General features: G+C 38.5%; 1 pseudogene; it reads left to right on the top strand.

The window, feature by feature from the left end:
• Positions 1-25,614, top strand: part of LOC127742935 (uncharacterized) — a 127,788-nt pseudogene that overhangs the window by 75,098 nt on the left and 27,076 nt on the right.

Below are 25,614 nucleotides of genomic sequence, written 5' to 3'. Positions count from 1 at the left end.
TATTGACTACAGAAGGCTCAATACAGTCACCAGAAATGATCATTTTTCTTTACCATTCATAGACCAGATGCTAGAGAGACTAGCAGGTCATGAATATTATTGCTTTTTGGATGGCTATTCAGGTTACAACCAAATTGCAGTAGATCTTCAGGACCAAGAGAAAACAGCATTTACATGTCCTTTTGGAGTATTTGCCTACAGAAGAATGCCTTTTGGTCTGTGCAATGCACCTACAACCTTTCAGAGGTGCATGCTCTCTATCTTCTCAGATATGGTAGAGAAATTTCTGGAAGTCTTCATGGATGACTTTTCAGTATTTGGAGACTCATTCAGCTCCTGCCTTAACCATCTAGCACTTGTTCTGAAAAGATGCCAAGAGACCAACCTAGTTTTAAACTAGGAAAAATGTCACTTTATGGTAATTGAGGGGATTGTCTTTGGGCATAAAATTTCAAACAAAGGAATAGAGGTGGATCAAGCTAAAGTTGAAGTAATTGAAAAACTACCACCACCTACCAATGTTAAGGCAATCAGAAGCTTTCTGGGGCATGCAGGATTCTACAGAAGGTTTATAAAGGATTTTTCAAAAATTGCAAAACATCTGAGTAATCTGCTAGCTGTAGACACGCCATTTATCTTTGATAAGGAGTGTCTGCAGGTGTTTGACCTTCTAAAAGCTGAGCTGGTCACGACACCAGTTATCTCTGCACCAGACTGGACACTGCCATTCGAACTAATGTGTGATGCCAGTGACCATGCCACTGGTGCAGTATTGGGACAGAGGCACAACAAGCAACTACATGTCATTTATTATGGCAGCCGTATTCTAAATGATGCACAGAAGAACTACACAACCACAGAAAAGGAGTTACTTGCTGTGGTTTATGCCATTGACAAGTTCAGATCTTATTTAGTAGGATCAAAAGTGATTGTGTACACTGACCATGCTGCTCTTAAATATCTACTCACAAAGCATGATTCAAAACCCAGGCTCATAAGATGGGTGTTGCTTCTACAGAAGTTTGATATAGAAATAAGAGACAGAAAAGGGACAGAGAATTAAGTAGCTGATCACCTGTCTCGGATAGAACCAGTAGCAGGAGCATCCCTCCCTCCTACTGAGATCTTTGAAACCTTTCCGGATGAGCAATTGTTTGCTATTCAGGAAGCTCCGTGGCTTACAGACAGTGCAAACTGTAAGACTCAAGGTTCTCCTTCTGTAACCATGGAGAGGAAGTATGAAAAGCTTCTCTCAATACAGAGTCAAACAAAACCCCCACATTCAAACTCTAAGTTTGGTGTTGGGGGGCACAACCAAACTCTAAGTTTGGTGTTGGGAGGTTCCAACATTGCTCTGAACCTCTGTGAGGCTCCATGAGAGCCCACTATCAAGCTACTGACATTAAAGAAACGCTTGTTGGGAGGCAACCCAATGTTATATTCATTATTTTCCTTTGTTATTTTATGTTTTCTATAGGTTGATGATCATGGGAAGTCACAAATTCAATTGAAAAAGGCAGAAACAGAATGAAAAACAGAAAGAAAAATAGCACACCCTGGAGGAAAACTTGCTGGCATTTGAACGCCAGTAAGGGCAGGAAATGGGCGTTTAACGCTCAGTCTAGCACCATTCTGAGCGTTTAACGCCAGAAAGGGGCACCAGACTGGTGTTAAACACCAAGAAGGGGCAAGAAGCTGGCGTTAAACGCCAGAAATGGGCACCAGCCCGGTGTTTAACGCCAGAATTGGCATAAAGAGCATTTTTGCTCGCCACTTGGTGTAGGAATGAATTTTCCTTGACACCTCAGGATCTGTGGACCCCACAGGATCCCTACCTACCCCACCACTCTCTCTCTTCTTCACCCATTCACCAATCACCTCAACACCTATCTCCCAAAAAACCCCCTCCATCTCCTCCATTTTCTTCTTCTACTCCCTTCTTTCTTCTTTTGCTCGAGGACGAGCGAACCTCCTAAGTTTGGTGTGGTAAAAGCGTTGCTTTTTGTTTCTCCATAACCATTTATGGCACCTAAGGCCGGAGAAACCTCTAGAAAGTGGAAAGGGAAGGCAAAAGCTTCCACCTCCGAGTCATGGGAGAGGGAAAGATCAAAGAATCATGAGAGAGGAGCAACAAAAGCAAGGAAGAGACATTGAGGAGCAAAAGCACTCCATAGGATCTTCAAGAAGGAGAACTAGCCGTCATCACTAAGGTGGACCTGTTCCTTAATTTCCTTGTTCTTATTATTCTATTTTTCGATTTCTATGCTTGATGTTCTATCTATGTTTGTGTCTTCACTACATGATCATTAGTATCTCAGTGTCTATGCCTTAAAGCTATGAATGTCTTATGAATCCATCACCTCTCTTAAATGAAAAATGCTTTAATCATAAAAGAACAAGAAGTACAGGATTTTGAATTCATCTTTGAAACTAGTTGAATTAGTTTGATGTGATGACAATACTTTTTGTTTTCTGAATGAATGCTTGAACAGTGCATATGTCTTTTGAATTTGTTAAAGAATGTTAAATTTGTTGACTCTTGAAAGAATGATGGAAAAGGAAAAATGTTATTGGAGCTAAGTTTCATTGATATTTTGGAGTCTATAGTATGTTCTCTTCTTTTTATCCTATTTGATCTTCAGTTGCTTGGGGACAAGCAACAATTTAAGTTTGGTGTTGTGATGAGCGGATAATTTATATAAGCTTTTTGGCACTGTTTTTAGTATGTTTTTAGTACATTTTAGTTAGTTTTTAGTATGTTTTTATTAGTTTTTATTTAAAATTCACTTTTCTGGGCTTTACTATGAGTTTGTGTGTTTTTCTGTGATTTCAGGTAATTTCTGGCTGAAATTAAGGGACCTGAGCAAAAATCTGATTCAGAGGCTGAAAAAGGACTGCAAATGCTGTTGGATTCTGACCTCTCTGCACTCGAAGTAGATTTTCTGGAGCTACAGAAGCCCAGTTGGCGCGCTCTTAATTGCGTTGGAAAGTAGACATCCTGGGCTTTCCAGAAATGTATAATAGTCCATACTTTGCCTGAGATTTGATGGCCCAAACCGGCGTTGCAAATCAGCTTCAGAATTCCCGGCGTTTAACGCCGGAACTGGCACAAAAATTGGAGTTAAACGCCCAAATTGGCACAAAAGCTGGTTTAACTCCAGAAAAAGTCTCTACACATGAAAGCTTCAATGCTCAGCCCAAGCACACACCAAGTAGACCCCAGAAGTGGATTTTTACGTCATTTACTCATTTCTATATACCATAGGTTACTAGTTCACTATTAATAGGATCTTTTGACATTGTATCTCTACCTCATGACACTTTACACATTTCTCATTGTATCTTCTACGGCATGAGTCTCTAAACCCCATGGTTGGGGGTGAGGAGCTCTGCTGTATCTTGATGGATTAATGCAATTACTACTATTTTTGATTCAATCATGCTTGCTTCCATTCTAAGATATCACTTGTTCCTAAACCTGATGAATGTGATGATCTGTGACACTCATCATCATTCTCAACTATGAACGTGTACCTGACAACCACCTCCGTTCTACCTTAGATTGAGTAGATATCTCTTGGATTCCTTAATCAGAATCTTCGTGGTATAAGCTAGAATTGATGGCGGCATTCAAGAGAATCCGGAAGGTCTAAACCTTGTTTGTGGTATTCTGAGTAGGATTCAAGGATTGAATGACTGTGACAGCTTCAAACTCCTGAGGGCTGGGCGTTAGTGACAGACGCAAAAGAATCACTGGATTCTATTCCAACCTGATTGAGAACCGACAGATGATTAGCCGTGCTGTGACAGAGTGCGTTGAACATTTTCACTGAGAGGATGGGAGGTAGCCATTGACAACGGTGAAACCCTACATACAGCTTGCCATGGAAGGAGCCTTGCGTGCTTGAAGAAGAAGACAGTAGGAGGGCAGAGATTCAGAAGATAGAGCATCTCTAAAACCTCAACCTGTTCTCCATTACTGCAAAAACAAGTATTTATTTCATGTTCTTCTACTTTTCACAATTAAACCTGAGAATTATTAATATCCTGACTAAGAGTTACAAGATAACCATAGCTTGCTTCAAGCCGACAATCTCCGTGGGATCGACCCTTACTCACGTAAGGTATTACTTGGCCGACCCAGTGCACTTGCTGGTTAGTTGTGCGGGATTGCAAAAGTGTGATTGCAATTTGGTGCACCAATCAACATCTAAACAGCCAGTCCAATCCCTCTCAAATTAACCAAGCCCTTCCCTCCAATCAATCCCACATGAATGACACAATTCACACCTTCATGCAAGAACAAAGAGAGTTCCATAAGAAACAAGATGCTTACATGGCTACAATAGCCGAAGCCCTTACCCGTTTGACTCTCCCTCCTCAAACCACACAAAGCACACAACAAGCTTCAACCTCAAGTAATTTACCCTCCCAAACTCAACCTAATCCTAAAGGAAGCATATTTGCCATTACTGTTAGGAGTGGTACTAAGTTGGATAAGAATGTGGCTATACCTTCAAAGTTGAATGAGGAGGTAGGGGATGAAGTAGAGGTGATGAGGAGTGGAGATGAAGATATTGATAAAGATGAAAAAGAACCACCGAAGGTCAAGGAGCCAAAGAGAAAGACCTTGCTTGAAGAGCCTTTGCCCATTCCATTCCCAACTATAGTTAAGAAAGCAAAAAAGCAAGAAGATCTTGACTCTACTGTGGTGGAAGTTTTTGAGAAAGTTGAAGTTACCGTCCCTCTCTTTCAAGCCATTCAACAAGTGCCGAAATATGCCAAGTTCCTCAAGGATATTTGCACTCACAAAGACAAGCTTGGCAACCTCAAGAAAAAGCCGGTAGATGACTCTATCTCTTCTTTACTTCCTAAAAAATGCAATGATCCCGGCCCATGTTTGGTAACTTGTTTGATTGGTGAGACTAAGTTCATGGACTGTATGTGTGATTTGGGGGCGTGTGTGAACATCATGCCACTCTCCATCTATGAGAGATTGAACTTAGCACCTCTTAAGAGATCCGGGGTGAGATTTGTGTTAGCCGACAAGAGTATTATGTCAGTTGTGGAGATTACAGAGAATGTCATAGTCAATATTCAAGGATTGCTCTTTCCAGCTGATTTTCACATCTTAAATACCCCCTCCTATTGACTCAACCAAGCCATCATCAATACTCCTTGGACGACCATTCTTGAAGACGGCTCGTTTCAAGTTAGATGCACACTCGGGAGTCTATTCTTTTGAGTCGGATGGCAAGTTAGTCAAGTTCACTTTGGAGGAGTCTGACAAGCACATTCATGGAGCTTACTCTGTTTTTGGATGCGACATAGTTAGAGACAAAGTAAGTGAAGATGGCAAGGAGCAAGGAAAAGAGGATTGTGCAATGGAGTCAAATTCAAAGGATCATGCTCAACCAAAGCACAAGCCAAGGAGTTAGAAATTTTCCTCCTTGGGGAACTTCCTAAGTGACCAATGAAGCCATGGAAGTCCAACTTAGGACTCTAAACCAAAGTGCTTGATGGGAGACACCCCACCATGGTGACATTTTTCTAGCTCTATCGATTGTTTATAGCTTTTTGAACTATTTGTTTTCTTGTGATATAATGCTTAGTTTAGGTTTGTTTGATGATTTTGAGTTATATAAGTTGAATTACTTGTGGACTATGATTTTGTGCTTGTTTGAATGATACGGGATTGGTATGTTGGTGTGCTAAGGTTGGAAACCTTAGTTTTGAAGAGAAAAGAAAATTCTGAAACAGGGCATCTGTGCGTAAGCACCAAGCTGTGCATGCGCACAACTCTGTGTTTTTAGCCACCTGTGCGGCCGCACAAGTCTGTGCATCCGCACAGGCCTTAATATGCCCTCTGGTCACGGCGCCAACACAGCCTGTGCATGCGCTCGGCCCCATTTCCTCTATTCTGTGCGTACACACAACTGTGTGCGTACGCACAAGTTCCCTTTTGTGCTTCATCTTTGCGGTCGCACAGACGTGTGCGTCCGCACAACTTTTGCAAGCCCTCTGGTGGGGGCGAGGGAATGACTTGTGCATGGAAACAACACCCCATTCCCATCCTCTGTGCGTGCGCACAGACCTGTGTGCGCACGTACACCTGCTTTTGCCCACATATAAAAAAAAGAGTCCCTCTGTGTGCTTGCACGCTTTTGTGCGCCCGCACGTCCTTTTGCAACCTCTCTGCTTTCTTAATTGTTTCTTTGTATTGAAAAGTGTTGTTGCTTGACTATTGGGTTAATTTTGATCAATTTTGAGTTTTATTGTGATGCCCTTGCACATTACATACCATATGTTCGATAAAATACCTCAATGAACATCTTGTTTCATTCATATGACTTGGCCATCATATGCTTTCCATTTATCTTTAGTTAGGCATATTGTATGAATTGTGCAACTCCATTTATGGGTTTTGATGTTGATCACATTGTTTCTCCGATGCATTTCATTATTGGTATACTTTGATTTCAACCACCCATTTTACCAAGATTGTGTACCTTATTAATGGGTGACTTTAATAGTAAATGCATTATGCTGGTAGAATATGAGTTCCATTGTTCATCTTGGAAATTATAATGAGTAATTTACAAATGTTCAACTTTTGATGATGTCTTGATCAAGCATCTTTTGTCTTCCAATTAAGAGCATTGTATATGTGATTACCATATGTTGAGGATGAACAATTGACAATTCCTTGTCGGTGCTTGCTTGAAGTTGCTTCCATTTCTATGTTTCACATGTGCAACTTAAGCACTTAGTTGTAAAGTTTTGAACTTTGAATTGCCTTAGGAGTGTGATTGCCATTGTGTGCGGCCGGTGTGTATGTTCTAACTGCATGCACCATTGGAATATACACACCGCCATTCTTATGAATCACACTATCTTCAAACTTCTAACTAAGTATTTAGTTGCTTCACTTCATTAAGTCGCTTTGCCAGTTGTGGAACCTACACCCCGCGCATCAAGACCATACTTCATGGCTCGCCCGAGCGATAACCCGGACACCTTGATCAACCAAAGAGCCGAGTTCCTATATGGCAAATTTGAGGAAAGGCCAATCCATTGGGAACGAACGCTTAAGGTTCCGATCAAGTACAAAATGGTCATCCATGAGCAGATTGCCTCACTTCATTGGGAGTTCTTAGAGCAAGACCCAATTGAAGTCAATGAAACCATGGTGCGGGAATTCTACACCAACTACCGAAATTGAAAAGCGAAGTCGGTATTCCTCCGGGGCAAGAGGTTGGATACTTCCAACCGAGCTATTGAAGCTATTCTGAAGATCCCCCACATTCCGCCCGAATATGATGACTATTCAAGGATCAAGGTGAGTGTGTCCAAGGGGAGGATGTCCTTGACTCCTATACTTAAGAGAATTGGCCGTTCCAGTGCCTCATGGGAGTATAGCAAGGGGAGAAATTCTATTCCCGCATCTATAGCTTACTCCGATTTGAATGCCGAAGCTCGTATATGTGGCAGATTACATAATTCCCAGCACCCATGCTACCCATGTGAGATTTAAGACTGCTTTGCTACTTTGAGCTATCATGGAAGGCAAGAGTATAGCCATTGTACCTTTATTACGCACATCAGTATGGAAACTAATTGAGAAAAAGAACATCAACATCCCTTTTCCATCGATGGTGATGCATTTAGCAACAGGAGCGGGGTAGAGTGCCATCCGAGAGACATCATGTTCAGGGTTCCTAGAGGCAACAAGTACATTATGAGGGGAGATTTGGAGAGAACAACAACCACCACACCCTCTGAGAGGAAGACATCCACAGCACCACCACTACCAAGACTACCAACTTCATCAACTGCTTTACCTTTTCTCTGTTCTCTTCCAGAAGTATTCGAAGACATCTTGCACGATATCCATCGCAAGGAGCATTTGGAGCAAAAACGTTTTGAGTGGATAGCGGCAAGGCTAGAAGGAAGAGACCCTGGCTCGCCTCCTAGAGCTTCATCCGAGATAGCAGGAGAGGAGTATGACGCAGTTGACCAACCCACTTCTGAGTCCACTAGCTGAAGGTGGCCCCTCTTTATCCTCACGGAGTGTAAGCATGCACGGAGGACCGTGTGCAAACTAAGTCTGGGGGAGGATCGATGATTCCAAGGGGGTAAAAATTTCTCTTTTCAAAGCACTTTTGCAATGTTTCTTGTAGTACTTTTTATTTATTTTGAGTAGTTTTATGTTTGTTTTATCTTGCTTGGTTGCTTGTAAATATTTCTTTATCGTTTATGGATATTCAGTAGTTAGTACTTGCATGTTGCATGATAGAATGAATAAGTCGGTGAAACACCAAGGAATTTCCATGAAGTCTTTTTTCTAGGGCGTACCATTGATTGAATTGAAGGAAATATTATGTATGCCAACTTGCTTGAAGTAGATTGTTTGTAGAACATGGAAAAGAGCTCAAACAACATACCTTGAGAGTCTTGAGCTTAATAGATGGTTGCATATTTTCAACCATAATGTTTTTCTTGTGTGTGATTATAACTCCTTTTTATTGTGATCATTGATTTGCATGATTCTTTATGTCCTGTATTTGTGTTTGAATGCATTTAGCATGATTGAGGCCATTTTTGATGATAAACTCACTAACCTATATGGCCAACCCTTGCATGCACCTTTGTGAAACCCTTTGAGCCTATGAATCCCCTTTCGTTCTAATGATAGCACATTACTCCAAATAAGCAGAAAACCATTGATGTCCCCAAATTACTCTTTGATTAGCTTGGGTGGATTAGTGTGTAAATTCTAAGTGTGGTGGGAATTTTGGGAAACATTGGTGAAGGAGGCATAAGCTTATTGTGAAAATTTTTCGGCAATTAGGTAATTGATGAGCGGATAATTTATACACTTTTTAGCATTGTTTTTAGGTAGTTTTTAGTATGATTTATTTAGTTAGTTTTTAGTATATAATTATTAGTTTTTATGCAAAAATCACTTTTTTGGACTTTACTATGAGTTTGTGTGTTTTTCTGTTATTTCAGGTATTTTCTGGCTGAAATTGAGGGACCTGAGCAAAAATCTGATTCAGAGGCTGAAAAAGGACTGCAGATGTTGTTGGATTCTGACCTCCCTGCACTCAAAATGGATTTTCTGGAGCTACAAAAGCCCCATTGGCACGCTCTTAATTGCGTTGGAAAGTAGACATCTTGGGCTTTCCAGAAATGTAAATAGTCCATAGTTTGCTTGAGATTTGATGGCCCAAACTGGCGTTCCAAGTTAGCAAAAAAATTCTGGCGTAAAACGCCCAAACTGGCACCAGAATTGGAGTTAAACGCCCAAACTGGCACCAAAGCTGGCGTTTAACTCCAAGAAAAGCCTATGCACATGAAAGCTTTAATGCTCAGCCCAAGCACACACAAAGTGGGCCTCGGAAGTGGATTTCTGCATCATTTACTTATTTCAATAAACCCTAGGTTACTAGTTCTCTATATATAGGACCTTTTACTATTGTATTTTCATCTTTTGAACATCTTTTGATCTCTTGATCACGTTTTGGGGGCTGGCCATTCGGCCATGCCTGGACCTTCATCACTTATGTATTTTCAATGGTAGAGTTTCTACACCTCATAGATTAAGGTATGGAGCTCTGCTGTTCCTCATGAATTAATGCAATTACTACTATTTTCTATTCAATTTACGCTTATTCTTGTTCTAAGATATTCACTTGTACTTCACCTGATTAATGTGATGATCCGTGACACTCATCATCATCCTCCCTTATGAACGTGTGCCTGACAACCGCCTCCGCTCTATCTGCGAGAGATTGAGTGTGTATCTCTTGGCCTCTTGGTTCACGATGCATGGTTGCCTCTCCTGACAACAAAGCTTCCATTCCGTGCGATCAGAGTCTTCGTGGTATAAGCTAGAATCAATTGGCAGCATTCTTGAGATCCAAAAAGTCTAAACCTTGTCTGTGGTATTCCGAGTAGGATCTGGGATGGGATGAATGTGACGAGCTTCAAACTCGCAACTGTGGGGTGCAATAACAGTGCGCAAAAGGATCAATGGATCTTATTCCGACAGGATCGAGAACCGACAGCTGATTAGCCATGCGGGAAACCATAGAGGACCATTTTCACTGAGAGGATGGATGGTAGCCATTGACAACGGTGATCCACCTACATATAGCTTGCCATGGAAAGGAGTATGAATGATTGGAGGAAGGCAATAGGAAAGCAGAGGCTCAGAGGGAACAAAGCATCTTCATACACTTATCTGAAATTCCCACCAATGAATTGTATAAGTATTTCTATCCTATTTTATATTCTACTTCTTTCTTTTAATTATCAAAACCCTACAACCATTTGAATCCGCCTGACTGAGATTTACAAGATGACCATAGCTTGCTTCAAGCCGACAATCTCCGTGGGATCGATCCTTACTCACGTAAGGTATTACTTGGATGACCTAGTGCACTTGCTGGTCAGCTGCACGAAGTTGTGTATCACGATTTTGTGTACCAGTAATACTCATGCATTTTGTTACCGAAGACATATGCATTCATAGTTAAATTTGGCAATAAAAAAAATTTGTACATGGTACACGAAATCGTGAGTTCACACTTCTCTCACAACTCCATGCAGCTGACCAGCAAGTGCACTGGGTCGTCCAAGTAATACCTTACGTGAGTAAGGGTCGAACCCACGGAGATTATCAGCTTGAAGCAAGCTATGGTCATCTTGTAAATCTCAGTCAGGCGGATTCAAATGGTTATGAGGTTTTGATGATTAAAAAATGAAATAAAACATAAAATAGGATAGAGATACTTATGCAATTCATTGGTGGGAATTTCAGATAAGTGTATGGAGATTCTTTGTTCCCTCTGAGCCTCTGCTTTCCTATTATCCTCATCCAATCTTGTGTACTTCCTTCCATGGCAAGCTGTATGTTGGTGGATCGCTGTTGTTAATGGCTACCATCCATCCTCTCAGTGAAAACATGTCCCCTACAGTTTCCTGCATGGCTAATCAGCTGTCGGTTCTCGATCGTGTCGGAATAAGATCCATTGATCCTTTTGCACACTGTCACTGCGCCCAACAGTCACGAGTTTGAAGCTTGTCACAGTCATCCCATCCCAGATCCTACTCGAAATAAGACGGACAAGGTTTACACTTTCCGGATATTAAGAATGCTGCCAACTGATTCTAGCTTATACCATGAAGACTCTGATCTCACAGAATGGAAGGCTCTGTTGTTAGGAGAGGCAACCATGTGTCGTGAACCAGGAGGCCAAGAGATACACACTCAAGCTCTTGCAGATAGAACAGAGGTGGTTATCAGGCACGCGTTCATAAGGGAGGATGATGATGAGTGTCACGGATCATCACATCCATCAGGTTGAAGTACGAGTGAATATCTTAGAACAAGAATAAGCGTAAATTGAATAGAAAAATAATAGTACTTTGCATTAATTCATGAGGAACAGTAGAGCTCCACACCTGAATCTATGAGATGTAGAAACTCTACCGTTGAAAATACATAAGTGATGAAGGTCCAACCATGGCCGAATGACCAGCCCCCAAAACGTGATCAAGAGATCAAAAGTGATCCAAAGATAGCCTCAAAAATGATCTAAAGATATGAATACAATAGTAAAAAGTGCTATTTATATTAAACTAGTAAACTAGGTTTACAGAAAATGAGTAACTAATTGTAGATAGTGCAGAAATCCACTTCCGGGGCCCACTTGGTGTGTGTTTGGGCTGAGCATCGAAGCTTTCCCATGCATAGGCCCTTCTTGGAGTTTAAACGCTAGTTTTGGTGCCAGTTTGGGCGTTTAACTCCAGCTTTGGTGCCAGTTCTGGCGTTTTACGCCAGAAAAAGGTCTTTGGTTGGCGTTTTGACGCCAAATTGGGCCATCAAATCTTGGACAAAGTATGGACTATTATACATTGTTGGAAAGCCCAAGATGTCTACTTTCCATCGCAATTGAGAGCGCGCCAATTGGGCTTTTGTAGCGCTATCAAATCCACTTCGAGTGCAGGGAGGTCAGAATCCAACAACATCTTCAGTCCTTTCTCAGCCTCTGAATCAGATTTTTGCTTAGGTCCCTCAATTTCAGCCAGAAAATACCTGAAATCACAGAAAAACACACAAACTCATAGTAAAGTCCAGAAATGTGTTTTTTTCATAAAAACTAATAAAAAATATACTAAAAAGTTACAAAAGCATATTAAAAACTATGTAAAAACAATGTCAAAAAGCGTATAAATTATCCGCTCATCACAACACCAAACTTAAATTGTTGCTTGTTCCCAAGCAACTGAAAACAAAATAGGATAAAAAGAAGAGAATATACTATAAATCCCAAAGTATCAATGATGCTTAGTTCAAATTAGATGAGCGGGGCTAGTAGCTTTTTGCCTCTGAACAGTTTTGGCATCTCACTTTATCCTTTGAAGTTCAGAATGATTGGCATCTATAGGAACTCAGAATTAAGATAGTGCTATTGACTCTCCTAGTTTAATATGTTGATTCTTGAACACAACTACTTTATAAGTCTTGGCCGTGGCCCTAAGCACTTTGTTTTCCAGTATTACCACCGGATACATAAATGCCACAGACACATAACTGGGTGAACCTTTTCATATTGTGACTTAGCATTGCTAAAGTCCCCAGTTAGAGGTGTCCAGAGTTCTTGAGCACACTCTTTTTGCTTTGGATCATGACTTTAACCACTCAGTCTCAAGCTTTTCACTTGGACCTTCATGCCACAAGCACATGATTAGGGACAACTTGATTTAGCCGCTTAGGCCAGGATTTTATTCCTTTGGGCCCTCCTATCCACTGATGCTCAAAGCCTTGGATCCTCTTTACCCTTGCCTTTTGGTTTAAAAGGCTACTGGCTTTTTCTGCTTGCTTCTTTTTTTTCGCTACTCTCTTTTTTTTTTTTTGCAAGCTTTTTCTTTTTCACTGTTTTTTTCTTGCTTCAAGAATCAAATTTATGGTTTTTCAGATTATCAATAACATTTCTCCTTTTTCATTATTCTTTCAAGAGCCAACAATTTTAACATTCATAAACTTCACTATAAAAAATATGCACTGTTTAAGCATTCATTCAAAAAACAAAAAGTATTGCCACCACATCAAAATAATTAGACTAATTTCAAGATAAAATTCGAAATTCATGTACTTCTTGTTCTTTTGTAATTAGGAACATTTTTCATTTAAGAAAGGTGAAGGATTCATAGGTCATTCATTGCTTCAAGGCATGGACACTAGACACTAATGATCATGTAATAAAGGCACAAACATAAACAAACATAAAGCATAAAAATAAAAAAACAGAAAAACAAATAACAAGGAAATTAAAGAACGGGTCCACCTTAGTGATGGCGGCTAGTTCTTCCTCTTGAAGATCCTATGGAGTGCTTGAGCTCCTCAATGTCTCTTCCTTGCCTTTGTTGCTCCTCCCTCATGGCTCTTTGGTCTTCTCTGATTTCATGAAGGATAATGGAGTGCTCTTGGTGCTCCATCCTTAGTGCTTTTGGTGCTCCTTCCTCTTTATAGTGATGGGTTTTTGAGATGAATCTCTCCATCTTCCATGACTTGGAGTTGGAAGCAACTGCCTTTCCTTTCCTCTTCCTAGAGGTTTCTCCAGTCTTAGGTGCCATTAATGGTTATGGAAAAACAAAAAGCAATGCCTTTTCCACACTAAACTTAAAAGGTTGCTCGTCCTCGAGCAAAAAAAGAAAGAAAGGAGAAGAAAAAGAAGAAATGAAGGAGATGGAGGTGTGTGAAGGGTTCGGCCATGTGGGGTTGGGAGTGTTTTGGGAGGGGAATGGTTTGAATTTGAGTGGGTGGGTGTAGGTGGGAAATAGTGGATGGATGTGAGTGGTGAAGAGGGTCTTATAGAAAGGTGTAAAGAGGAGAGAGAGTGAGGTGGGGTAGGTGGGGATCCTGTGGGGTCCATAGATCCTGAGGTGTCAAGGATTTTTTCATCCCTGCACCTTACTGGCATTAAACGCCCTCTATGTGCCTTTCTGGCATTTAAATGCCGGGCTGATGCCCTTTTCTGGCGTTTAAACGCCAGTCTGCTGCCCTTTTCTGGCGTTTAAATGCCCAGAAAGGTGCCAAACTGGGCATTTAAATGCCCATTTTTATACCTTTACTGGCGTCTAAACGCCAGTTTAAACACCCAGAATGGTGCCAGGCTGGGCGTTAAACGCCCATTTTGGTATCCTTACTGGCGTTTAAACGCTAGTAAGCTCGTCCTCCAGGGTGTGCCATTCTTTATGCTGTTTTTGATTTTTCTTTAATTTTTGTAGTTGTTTTTGTGACTCCACATGATCATGATCCTAAAGAAAACATAAAAATAACATAGATAAATAAAATAAAATTGGGTTGCCTCCCAATAAGCGCTTCTTTAATGTTAATAGCTTGACAGTGAGCTCTTTTAGAGCTTCACAGATGTTCAGAGCATGATTGTGGCCTCCCAACACCAAACTTAGAGTTTGAGTGTGGGGACTCTATTTGACTCTGTACTGAGAGAAGATTTTCATGCTTCTTCTCCATGTTTACAGAAGAATATCCTTGAGCCTTGAACACAAGGTAGTCCTCATTTAATTGAAGGACTAACTCTCCTCTGTCCACATCAATCACAACCTTTGATGTGGCTAGGAAGGGTCTTCCAAGGATGATGGATTCATCTTCATCTTTTCCAGTGTCTAAGATTATGAAGTCAACAGGGATGTAAAAGCCTTCAACCTTTACCAAGACATCCTCTACAAGTCCATAAGCCTATTTCTTTGATTTGTCTGCCATCTCTAGCAAGATTCTTGCAGCTTGTACCTCAAAGATCCTTACTTTCTCCATTTCAGAGAGTGGTATGAGGTTTACACTTGACCCTAGGTCAGACAGAGCCTTCTCAAAGGTCATGGTGTCTATGTTGCAAGGTATTAAGAACCTTTTGGGATCCTCTTTCTTTTGAGGTAACTTTAGCTGAACCAATGCACTTAGTTCATTAATGAGCAATGGAGGTTCATCCTCCCTAGTCTCATTACCAAATAATTTGGCATTCAGCTTCATGATTGCTCCTAGATATTGAGCAACTTGCTATTCAGTAACATTTTTGTCCTCTTCAGAGGAAGAATATTCGTCAGTAGGGGTGTTCATGGTTTGGTTAATCCAAAAACCAAACCAGTTTTTTGGTTAACCAAAAATATAGTATTGGTTAATTAACCAAATTGGTTTCATATTATAAAATCGGTTATTAACCGGTTAGTAAAAGTTAAAACCGGTTATTAAAACAAAAACCAGTTTTATATAAAAAAACCGATTTTTTACTGGTTTTTATATTAAAAAACTATAAAAATCGGTTTTTATATAAAAAAAACCAGTTTTTACACTAAAAAACTGGTTTTTACACTAAAAAATTGGTTTCTATACCAAAAAATTAGTTTCTATACCCAAAAACCAATTTTTACATAAAAATTAATATTTTTACATACTAAAACCCAAATTTTTTTACCTTTTTTCTTTTAAATTGATTTTTTTAATCTAAAAATTATTTTTTTCTTTCTAAATAATACAAGTAACATTTATAAATAATGAAAACCCTTCCATTGTAAATAATAATTACTTTTCTAAACTTTTGGTGGCAATACTTATCACATACACCAAGAGCAAAAAAGGTATAAGGCACATTGGGATCAAACCCTTCATTCCCAAAGGCACTTCAAAAGGCCTCTTCAACGATGGAAATTTTCTCCTAAGCCAAAGAAACGATGCAAATTCCAACAGCAAAAAATGACATTGCAACTGCTATAATTGTTGACACCAATATCCCCATCTAAGGAGTATTGAATTTCTTTGATCTATCACCAAACATAAACATAAACATAAACAAGTCTAATCATATATAAAAAATCAAGTCTAATCTCTTTACCACCTAAGTGTTTAGAATAACTAAAGAAAACAAACAATCAAGACTTTCTAGTCATCCTCAAGCGCAATTGAACCTGGACCCACTGAACAAGTAATGTCCTCTGATAAAATCAAATCTGCACACACAAAAAAAACTATAATTATAACTTTTAAAAAATTATAATTATAAGTTAAACTAAAACATTTTCTAAGTAAATCATATGATATATTTAAGAAATATTTAATATTCAATTTACCTTGCTCGACCTTTTCAAGCTCTTCGAAATTCTCAGGTGCAAGAGAAGAGAAAAAGTCTCCTTTAAGCCAATCTTCGGTACATACAAGGGCTTCTACTATCTTAGGAGTCAATGAGCTACGATATTGATCGATGAGCTACGATATTGATCGATGATTCTTCCCCTCATACTAAAAGCAGAATCGAAAGCTACTGTTGAAACTGGTATAGCCAATATGTCCTGTGCCATATTTGCTAGGACGGAAAACCGATTCGAGTTAACCTTTCACCATCCTAGAATATCTAAAGGCTTATCATCTGGCTCACAGTCTTCATGCAAATAACAATCAAGCTCAGATTTAAGATTGGATTTGCGACCGGTTGATCGGCGATATAACCCCATATCATAAATGTCTTTGGCTTTATCACTTGGACTCGGTTGGGAGAGGCTATCATCTTGGTTTCCTTCATCTGCACCTTGATATAAATTATAAAGTGAATGAAGACAAGAAGACAACTTTGCCTTCAATTCACCGCCCACTTCCGCACCAAAAGAATTAACTAGGCACCACTCAACATAATCCAACTTATAGCAAGGATCTAGAACTACGGCAATTAACAACAACATGTTAATAGTTTTTGCATTTTCCCAATACTTGTTGTATTTTGCTTTCATCTTACTTGCCATAAGACTTATGCTCAAATCATCATCATCACGATATTGTCGAATCCTCCTTCCAAGAGCAAACACTTCTTTCATATATAAGTTACTAGTGACATAAGAGGATCCAGAGATGCGAAGTGTAGCATCGTAAAATATCTCTAAAAATGGTAAGACGGACTTAGCATAATCCCAATCTTAAATTGAAGGTACCCCTCTTCCCTTGTTTAATTCTTCAACAAATTTTTTGTCTTGCATCTCTAATAGCTCAAATGCCTTCTGATGCTTTAAGGCTACTACTAACATTAAGTATGTAGAGTTCCATCACGTTTCAACATCTATGCAAACAAGACTCTTATGTGGAATATTCTCTTGTGCAATACATGCCTTGAACCTAGTTAATCTTGAATTTGAGGATCTAACATACTTCACAGCATCCCAAATTTTGGCGACCGAATCATTAATCTCCTTCAATCCATCCTTCACAATCAGGTTTAAAATATGCGCACAACACCGCATATGGAGATACTCTCCATTCAAAACTGAACTCTTCCAAGAAATCAGCCTTTTTTTTAAATACATAACTCCTACATCGTTAGACGATGCATTATCAACTGTCAAACTCAAGATCTTGTTCAACTTCCAGCTATTCAAGCAAGCTTCAACATTTTGAGCCATAATCTCTCCCGTGTGGCCGGTGACTTGGCAAAAATTTAGTATTTTCTTTTGCAACTTCCAGTCTACATCAATGAAATGAACAGTCAAACACATATACGCCATATTCTGACATGAACTCCAGTTATCAGTTGTAAGACAAACTCTTCCTTCGTATTTGGAAAAGTATTTTTGAAGTTGAACCTTCCTTGTTTCATAGAACATCAAGATGTCACGTGCCAATGTAATACTTTTCCCAGGCATATTTTGCATCAAGCCTACCCACTTGTGCTTCTGGGCTAAGCGATGTGCCTGTTTTCTGTCGTTTGCCTCTATCTGAACCGGGATTGCTTATACAAATCTTTAAATGTGATCTCATTGCACTTGTTCCATTCCCGCACTTGATCATTTTCAAACACTGTTGACATTGAGCCTTATTTTCATCATCAGATGTTCTCTTGAGGTGGTCCCAAACTGTTGATCGATTTTTGCACTCAGATGATGTGGTTGGGAGAGGAGGTAATGTAGAAGCTGAATGCTCTGCAGACTCTGACATGGGAACATCATGATCGGCTACCTCATTCTGAATAAGAAGCCATAAAATCTAATTATTAAATATTTCAACAAAGCAAAGTTATCAAGCACAAAGCCAAGTTCAAACAATATATACATATGCTTTGAAACTGATTCCAAGGGTGTTTAAAATGTTGATGTTCACAAACAAGTACAAACAAGCTCAATTCAAAGTGCAAAAGGTGATTGAAGCTACATATATATCAATTAAAGTTTCTGAATAAGTTATATCAATTTGAAACTACACATATATACCAATTCAGAAACTTATAACAATTTGAAGCTACAACAGGATTACTGATTATCACATCATTCATAACATCAAATCAAACACTTGAAACCACAAGCTACAAAGGACAACTGAATCGAGGTACATAGTAATTTTTAATATATCTTGTATTTGTGATGATGATGATCATCATCAGGTTCATGAGGTAGCGCACAAAAAGTACAGTATCATTAATTACTATTGTTTATAACCAATATACAATGCAACAAATTGTGAATACTAACAATAATAATAAGAAATTAAAAAAGCATGTGAAGCTAGCCAAGGAAGCATATGTAATTGGTAACTAAGTGCAATTATATATAATAGCTAAGAGTGCCATATTATAATAGCACATTTAAATTGTACGTGTTAGTAGCAAATAATGTTCATCACCAAATAGAAGACGGGACCTAATATAAATTAGCTAGGGTGTGTAGCTTACTAAACTAGATGGAAAAGGCAGAATATAAATTAATGACTCTTGGATTGTAGTTGAAACTGGATTAGTTAATTTTTAATTAAAAATCACTTATTGCTATTGTTGTAAAATGCACGGTGTCAGATTGTGCTTGACCTCTTAGCTAAGGTGGCCATACTTGACAGTAAGGCCGTACTTATGGTAGCAGCTTCATAGTTCATACACAAGTTCCTTGGTACAACTGTAATAATAAGAGATCTTTTGTTATGTGCCTGTATTTGACTCAAATGGTCAATGTCTAACAAAATTAACAGTTAAAGTTAAGGGCTAATGTTAGATCAAGGACTCAATTAATATCCTGCCTCTATTCTCCTGAAACACTGGAATTTCATAAAAGAGCTAAATCCTCACATTTTGTTGAATAGTTTTTCTACAATATTTGAATCTGGCAGGAACCTGTACTTCAAGTCAGAAATCTCTAAGCAGAATTTGGTACTAAACGACAAATTTCTATCAGTTCACTCTGTTTCCATTCATATGTCACTCATCCTACAACCATATACCAAAATATTTCTCAACAAAACTAGCATATAACAATGATTCTCAGTCCAACTTACACGCTGCAAACTCATAGCTATAAGCATTGCATTAACAATTAACTTCAAAAGATTAAATTGAACAATGTAAAACAAGAATGCAGGACCAAAATCAAAGGAGATGAACAAAAATCCATATTATTTCTTCAATAAAAATCAGAACAAATAAGCCAGAACCATGTTTAAGATAAGTTAGTTTTCTTCAACTAAATAATGATTTTTCATTTGATTGACAAATTAAATAAAACAAAATAAAAGCTTGATCACAGAAAAATAGGAACATATGCACTTGAATTGCCAAAGCCATTTACATAACCAGAATTCAAAAACTAAATGTGAACAATTCTCCATTCAATTCATACAAATTAATTAAGTCTTAACCAATCATAAAGTGAACCACAGTGAAGAAGAACCTTACAATAGGATCTATTGAAATGAAGAGTTCAATACTGAGAGATTTAAAATCTGCACATTTTCAATCCATTAAAATGAAGAAGTCAGAAGTAACATAATGAAGAAACATAACAGAACAAATCAACAAAATAGAAAAACCACAGATAACAAATCCAACTCAGAACTCAGAACTAAGGGCAAGGAGGAGGCTTACCTTAATTGATGAACTCCGGCGAGCCACCGACGAAAGAAGAAGAGACCGGAAAAGAGAGATACTCAGGAGAATCAAAGTGAAGACAGAGTCGCGAATGGGAGGTCGAGGCAGAGAGACAGAGTTGTGAATCAAGGTGAAGACTCGAAGAGGTAAAGGTCTGACAGACCACCGGCGAGCTCCGGCGAGAGGCGGAGGAGAAGAACTATTGACGGCGGCGAACTGGAGAAGAGTGAATTGGGTTTTGTCGAAGCATGGAAGAGTGAATTTAAAATTAGGTTTTGATTTAGGTTTTAATTTTAATTTGGTTTTGGTTTTGGTTAACCGGTTAAAAATTGGTTTTTTTTAATTTGGTTTTGGTTAACCAATTTCAAAAAATATGGATATGGTTTTTAAAATTGTTTTATTAAACTGGTTAACCAAAATGTGGTTATGGTTTTTTAACCGGTTAACCACATTTTGGTTATTTTTTTGAACACCCCTATTCGTCAGAGCTCATGAATGGTAATAGTAGGTTCAGTGGAATCTCTATGGTCTCTAGATGAGCCTCAAATTCCTGTGGTTCCTCAATAGGGGACTCCTTGTTGGCCAGTGGACGTCCCATGAGGTCTTCCTCACTGGAAATCACTGCCTTTCCCTCCTCTACAGGTTCGGCCATGTTGGATGTGTAGATGGGCTTGCACTCTCTTTTTGGGTTCTCTTTTGTATTGCTTGGGAGAGTGCTAGTAGGAGTTTCAGTAACTTTCAGCTGACCCACTTGTCCCTCCAAATTTCTGATGGAGGACATCATTTCATTCATGAAACTAAGAGTGGCCTTAGATAGATCAGAGACTATGTTTGCTAAGCCAGAGAGGCTCTGCTCAGAATTCTCTGTCTATCGCCAAATCTATTTCTCTAACCATTATTGTTATTGAAGCCTTGTTGAGGCTTTTGTTGATCCTTCCATGAGAAATTTGGATGATTCCTCCATGAAAGATTATAGGTGTTTCCATAGGATTCTCCCATGTAATTCAACTCTTCCATTGCAGGATTCTCAGGGTCATAAGCTTCTCCTTCAGAGGAGGCTTCTTTAGCACTGCCGGATGCAACTTGTAATCCAGTCAGATTCTGAGAAATCATATTGACTTGCTGAGTCAATATTTTGTTCTAAGCCAATATGGCATTCAGAGTATCAATCTCAAGAACTCCTTTCTTCTGAGTCACCCCATTATTCACAGGATTCCTTTCAGAAGTGTACATGAACTGGTTATTTACAACCATCTCAATGAGTTCCTGGGCTTCTGTAGGTGTTTTCAGATAAAGGAATCCACCAACAGAGTGGTCCAATGACATCTTGGACAACTCAGACAAACCATCATAGAATACACATATGATGCTCCATTTTGGAAACATGTCAGAAGGACACCTTTTGGTTAATTGCTTGTATCTTTCCCAATCTTCATAGAGGGATTCACCTTCCTTCTGTCTGAAGGTTTGGTCATCCACTCTGAGCTTACTTATCTTTTGAGGTGGAAAGAATTTGGTCAAGAAAGCATTGACCAACTTGTCCCAAGAGTTCAGGCTTTTTCTAGGTTGTGAGTCCAACCATGTCCTAGCTCTGTCTCTCACAGCAAAGGGGAAAAGCATAAGTCTGTAGACCTTGGGATCAACCCCATTGGTCTTAACAGTATCACAGATCTGCAAGAATTCAAATAAGAACTGATGAGGATCTTCTGATGGAAGTCCATGAAACTTGTAGTTCTGCTGCATTAGAGAAACTAATTGAGGCTTAAGCTCAAAGTTGTTTGCTCCAATGGCAGGAATTGAGATGCTTCTTCCATAGAAGTTGGAAGTTGGTGCAGCATAGTCACCAAGCATCTTCCTTGCATTGTTGTTATTATTTTTGGCTGCCATGTCTTCTCCTTTTAGAAAATTTATGTCAGGTCCTCTCCAGAGAGTTGTACTTTAGCTTCTCTTAGCCTCCTCTTCAGAGTCTTTTCAGGTTCAGGATTGGCTTCAACAAGAATATCCTTATCCTTGTTCCTGCTCATGTGAAAAAGAAAAGAACAGAAAAGAAGAGGAATCCTCTATGTTATAGTATAGAGATTCCTTTATGTGAGTAGAAGAAGAGAAGAAGAGAAGAATGAGGTAGAGAGAAAATAAAGAGAATTCGAACACAGAGAGGGAGAGAGGTTTCGAATTTTAAGAAGGAGAGCAGTGTTAGTAAATAAATAAATAAATAGAAAGAGATGAGAGAGAGGGAATTCGAATATTAAATAAAAGAAAGGGAAAAATGTTTTTGTTTTTATTTTAAATATTAGTTAGTTCGAAAATTAAGAAAGGAATAAAACAAAATTAGAGTTTAAAACAATTAGTTAATTAAAAAGATTTTTGAAAAAGTTGTTAGTGGTTTTCGAAAATTGGAGAGAGAAAAAAAGTAGTTAGGTGGTTTTGAAAAAGATAACAAATAGTAATTTTTTTTTAAATTAAACAAAAAGTCAAGTAGTTAATTGAAAAAGATTTGAAAATCAATTTTGAAAAGATAGGAAGTTAGAAAAGATTTTGAAATTGAATTTTAAAAAGATGTGATTGAAAATTTATTTTGAAAAAGATTTTATTTTTGAAATTAAAGTTGATTACTTGACTAACAAGAAACTAAAAGATATGATTCTAGAATTTAAAGATTGAACCTTTCTTAACAAGAAAGTAACAAACTCGAAATTTTTGAATCAAAACATTAATTGTTAGTAAAGTAATCGAAAATATGAGTTTGAAATTAAGAAAAAGATTTTGAAAATCAAATTTAAAATTTTTGAAAAACATGAAATAAAAATGAAAAAGATTTGATTTTTGAAAAAGTTTTGAAAAGATGGGATTTTTAAATTGAAAATTTGACTTGACTTATAAGAAACAACTAAATTTTTTTAAAAAATTTTTGACTGAGTCAATCCAAAATTTCAAAATTTATGAGAGAAATAAGGGAATGATATTTTTTTATTTTTGAATTTTTAATGAGGAGAGAGAAAAACACAAAAATGACTCAAAACATGAAAATTTAGGATCAAAACAAAAAATGCATGCAAGAACACTTTGAATGTCATCTGAACACCAAGAACACTTTGAAGATCATGATGAACATCAAGAACTTATTTTTGAAAATTTTTTTAAGAAAAGAAACACATGTAAGACACCAAACTTAGAAATTTTTAATGTTTAGACACTAACAAATTGAAAATACATATGAAAAACAAGAAAAGACACAAAACAAGAAAATCACAAGATCAAACAAAGACAATCATCAAGAACAAGTTGAAGATCATGAAGAACACCATGCATGAGTTTTCAAAAAAAATTTTTTTACGAAAATTAAAAATATGCGATTGACACCAAACTTAAAATTTGACTCTAGACTCAAACAAGCAATACAAAATTATTTTTGTTTCTATGATTTTATTAATTTTTTTTGTAATTTTTTCGAAAAATTTTTTGGAAAAGCGAAAAAGAAGAGAAAATTTTTTTTGGAAAGATTTTTGAAAACTTTTTGAAAATAAAATAAAGGATGAAACAAGAAGCAAATTACCTAATCTGAGCAACAAGATGAACCGTCAGTTGTCGAAACTTAAACAATCCCTGGCAATGGCGCCAAAAACTTGGTATACGAAATTGTGAGTTCACACTTCTCTCACAACTCCGCGCAACTGACCAGCAAGTGCATTGGGTCATCCAAGTAATACCTTACGTGGGTAAGGGTCGATCCCACGTAGATTGTCGACTTGAAGCAAGCTATGGTCATCTTGTAAATCTCAGTCAGGCGGATTCAAATAGTGATGAGGTTTTGATGATTAAAAAAAGAAATAAAACATAAAATAGGATAGAGATACTTATGTAATTCATTGGTGGGAATTTCAGATAAGCGTATGGAGATGCTTTGTTCCCTCTGAGCCTCTGCTTTCCTATTGTCCTCATCCAATCTTGCGTACTCCCTTCCATGGCAAGCTATATGTTGGTGGATGACCGTTGTCAATGGCTACCATCTGTCCTCTCAGTGAAAACATGTCCGCTACGGTTTCCCGCATGGCTAATCAGCTGTCGATTCTCGATCTTGTTGGAATAAGATCCATTGATCCTTTTGCACACTGTCACTGCGCCCAACAGTCACGAGTTTGAAGCTCATCACAGTCATCCCATCCCAGATCCTACTCGGAATACCACAGACAAGGTTTAGACTTTCCGGATCTCAAGAATGCTGCCAATTGATTCTAGCTTATACCACGAAGACTCTGATATCACGGAATGAAAGGCTCTATTGTCAGGAGAGGCAACCATGCGTCGTAAACCAGGAGGCCAAGAGATACACTCTCAAGCTCTTGCAGATAGAACGGAGGTGGTTGTCAGGCACACGTTCATAAGGGAGGATGATGATGAGTGTCACGGATTATCACATCCATCAGGTTGAAGTACGAGTGAATATCTTAGAACAATAATAAGCATGAATTGAATAGAAAAACAATAGTACTTTGCATTAATTCTTGAGGAATAGCAGAGCTCTACACCTTAATCTATGAGGTGTAGAAACTCTACCGTTGAAAATACATAACTGATGAAGGTCCAGGCATGGCCGAATGGCCAGCCCCCAAAACATGATAAAGAGATCAAAAGTGATCCAAAGATAGTCTCAAAAATGATCTAAATATATGAATACAATAGTAAAAAGTGCTATTTATACTAAACTAGTAAACTAGGTTTACAGAAAATGAGTAACTAAGTGTAGATAGTGCAGAAATCCACTTCCGGGACCCACTTGGTGTGTGTTTGGGCTGAGCATTGAAACTTTCACGTGCATAGGCTCTTCTTGGAGTTTAAACACCAATTTCGGTGCCAGTTTGGGCGTTTAACTCCAGCTTTGGTGCCAGTTCTGGCGTTTTACGCCAGAAAAGGGTCTTTGGTGGGCGTTTTGACGCCAATTTGGGCCATCAAATATCAGGCAAAGTATGGACTATTATACATTGATGGAAAGCCCAATATGTCTACTTTCCAACGCAATTAAAAGCGCACCAATTGGGCTTCTGTAGCTCTAGAAAATCTACTTCGAGTGAAGGGAGGTCAGAATCCAATAGCATCTTCAGTCCTTTCTCAGCCTCTAAATCAGATTTTTGCTCAGGTCCCTTGATGAGCGGATATTTTATACGCTTTTTGGGGGTATTTTCATGTAGATTTTAGCATGTTTTAATTAGTTTTTAATAGAATTTTATTAGTTTTTAGGCAAAAATCATATTTCTGGACTTTACTATAAGTTTGTGTGTTTTTCTGTGATTTCAGGTAATTTCTGGCTGAAATTGAGGGAGCTGAGTAAAAATCTGAGTTAGGCTGAAAAAGGACTGCTGATGTTGTTGGATTCTGACCTCCCTGCACTCGAAATGGATTTTCTGGAGCTAGAGAAGTCCAATTGGCGCGCTCTTAACGGCGTTGGAAAGTAGACATCCAGGGCTTTCCAAAAATATATAATAGTTCATACTTTGTGCGAAGATAGATGACGTAAACTGGCGTTCAATGCCAGTATCATGCTGCTGTCTGGCGTCCAGCGCCAGAAACAGGTTACAAGTTGGAGTTCCGCGCCCAAAACGTCACAACCTGGCGTTCAACTCCAGAAACAGCCCAAGCACGTGAGAAGCTTTAGTCTCAGCCCCAGCACACACCAAGTGGGCCCCAGAAGTGGATTTCTGCACCA

This window comes from Arachis duranensis, chromosome 10, assembly GCF_000817695.3.
Source record: "Arachis duranensis cultivar V14167 chromosome 10, aradu.V14167.gnm2.J7QH, whole genome shotgun sequence".
Classification (NCBI taxonomy): Eukaryota; Viridiplantae; Streptophyta; class Magnoliopsida; order Fabales; family Fabaceae; genus Arachis; species Arachis duranensis.
This window is presented reverse-complemented; position numbering and strand designations above follow the sequence as displayed.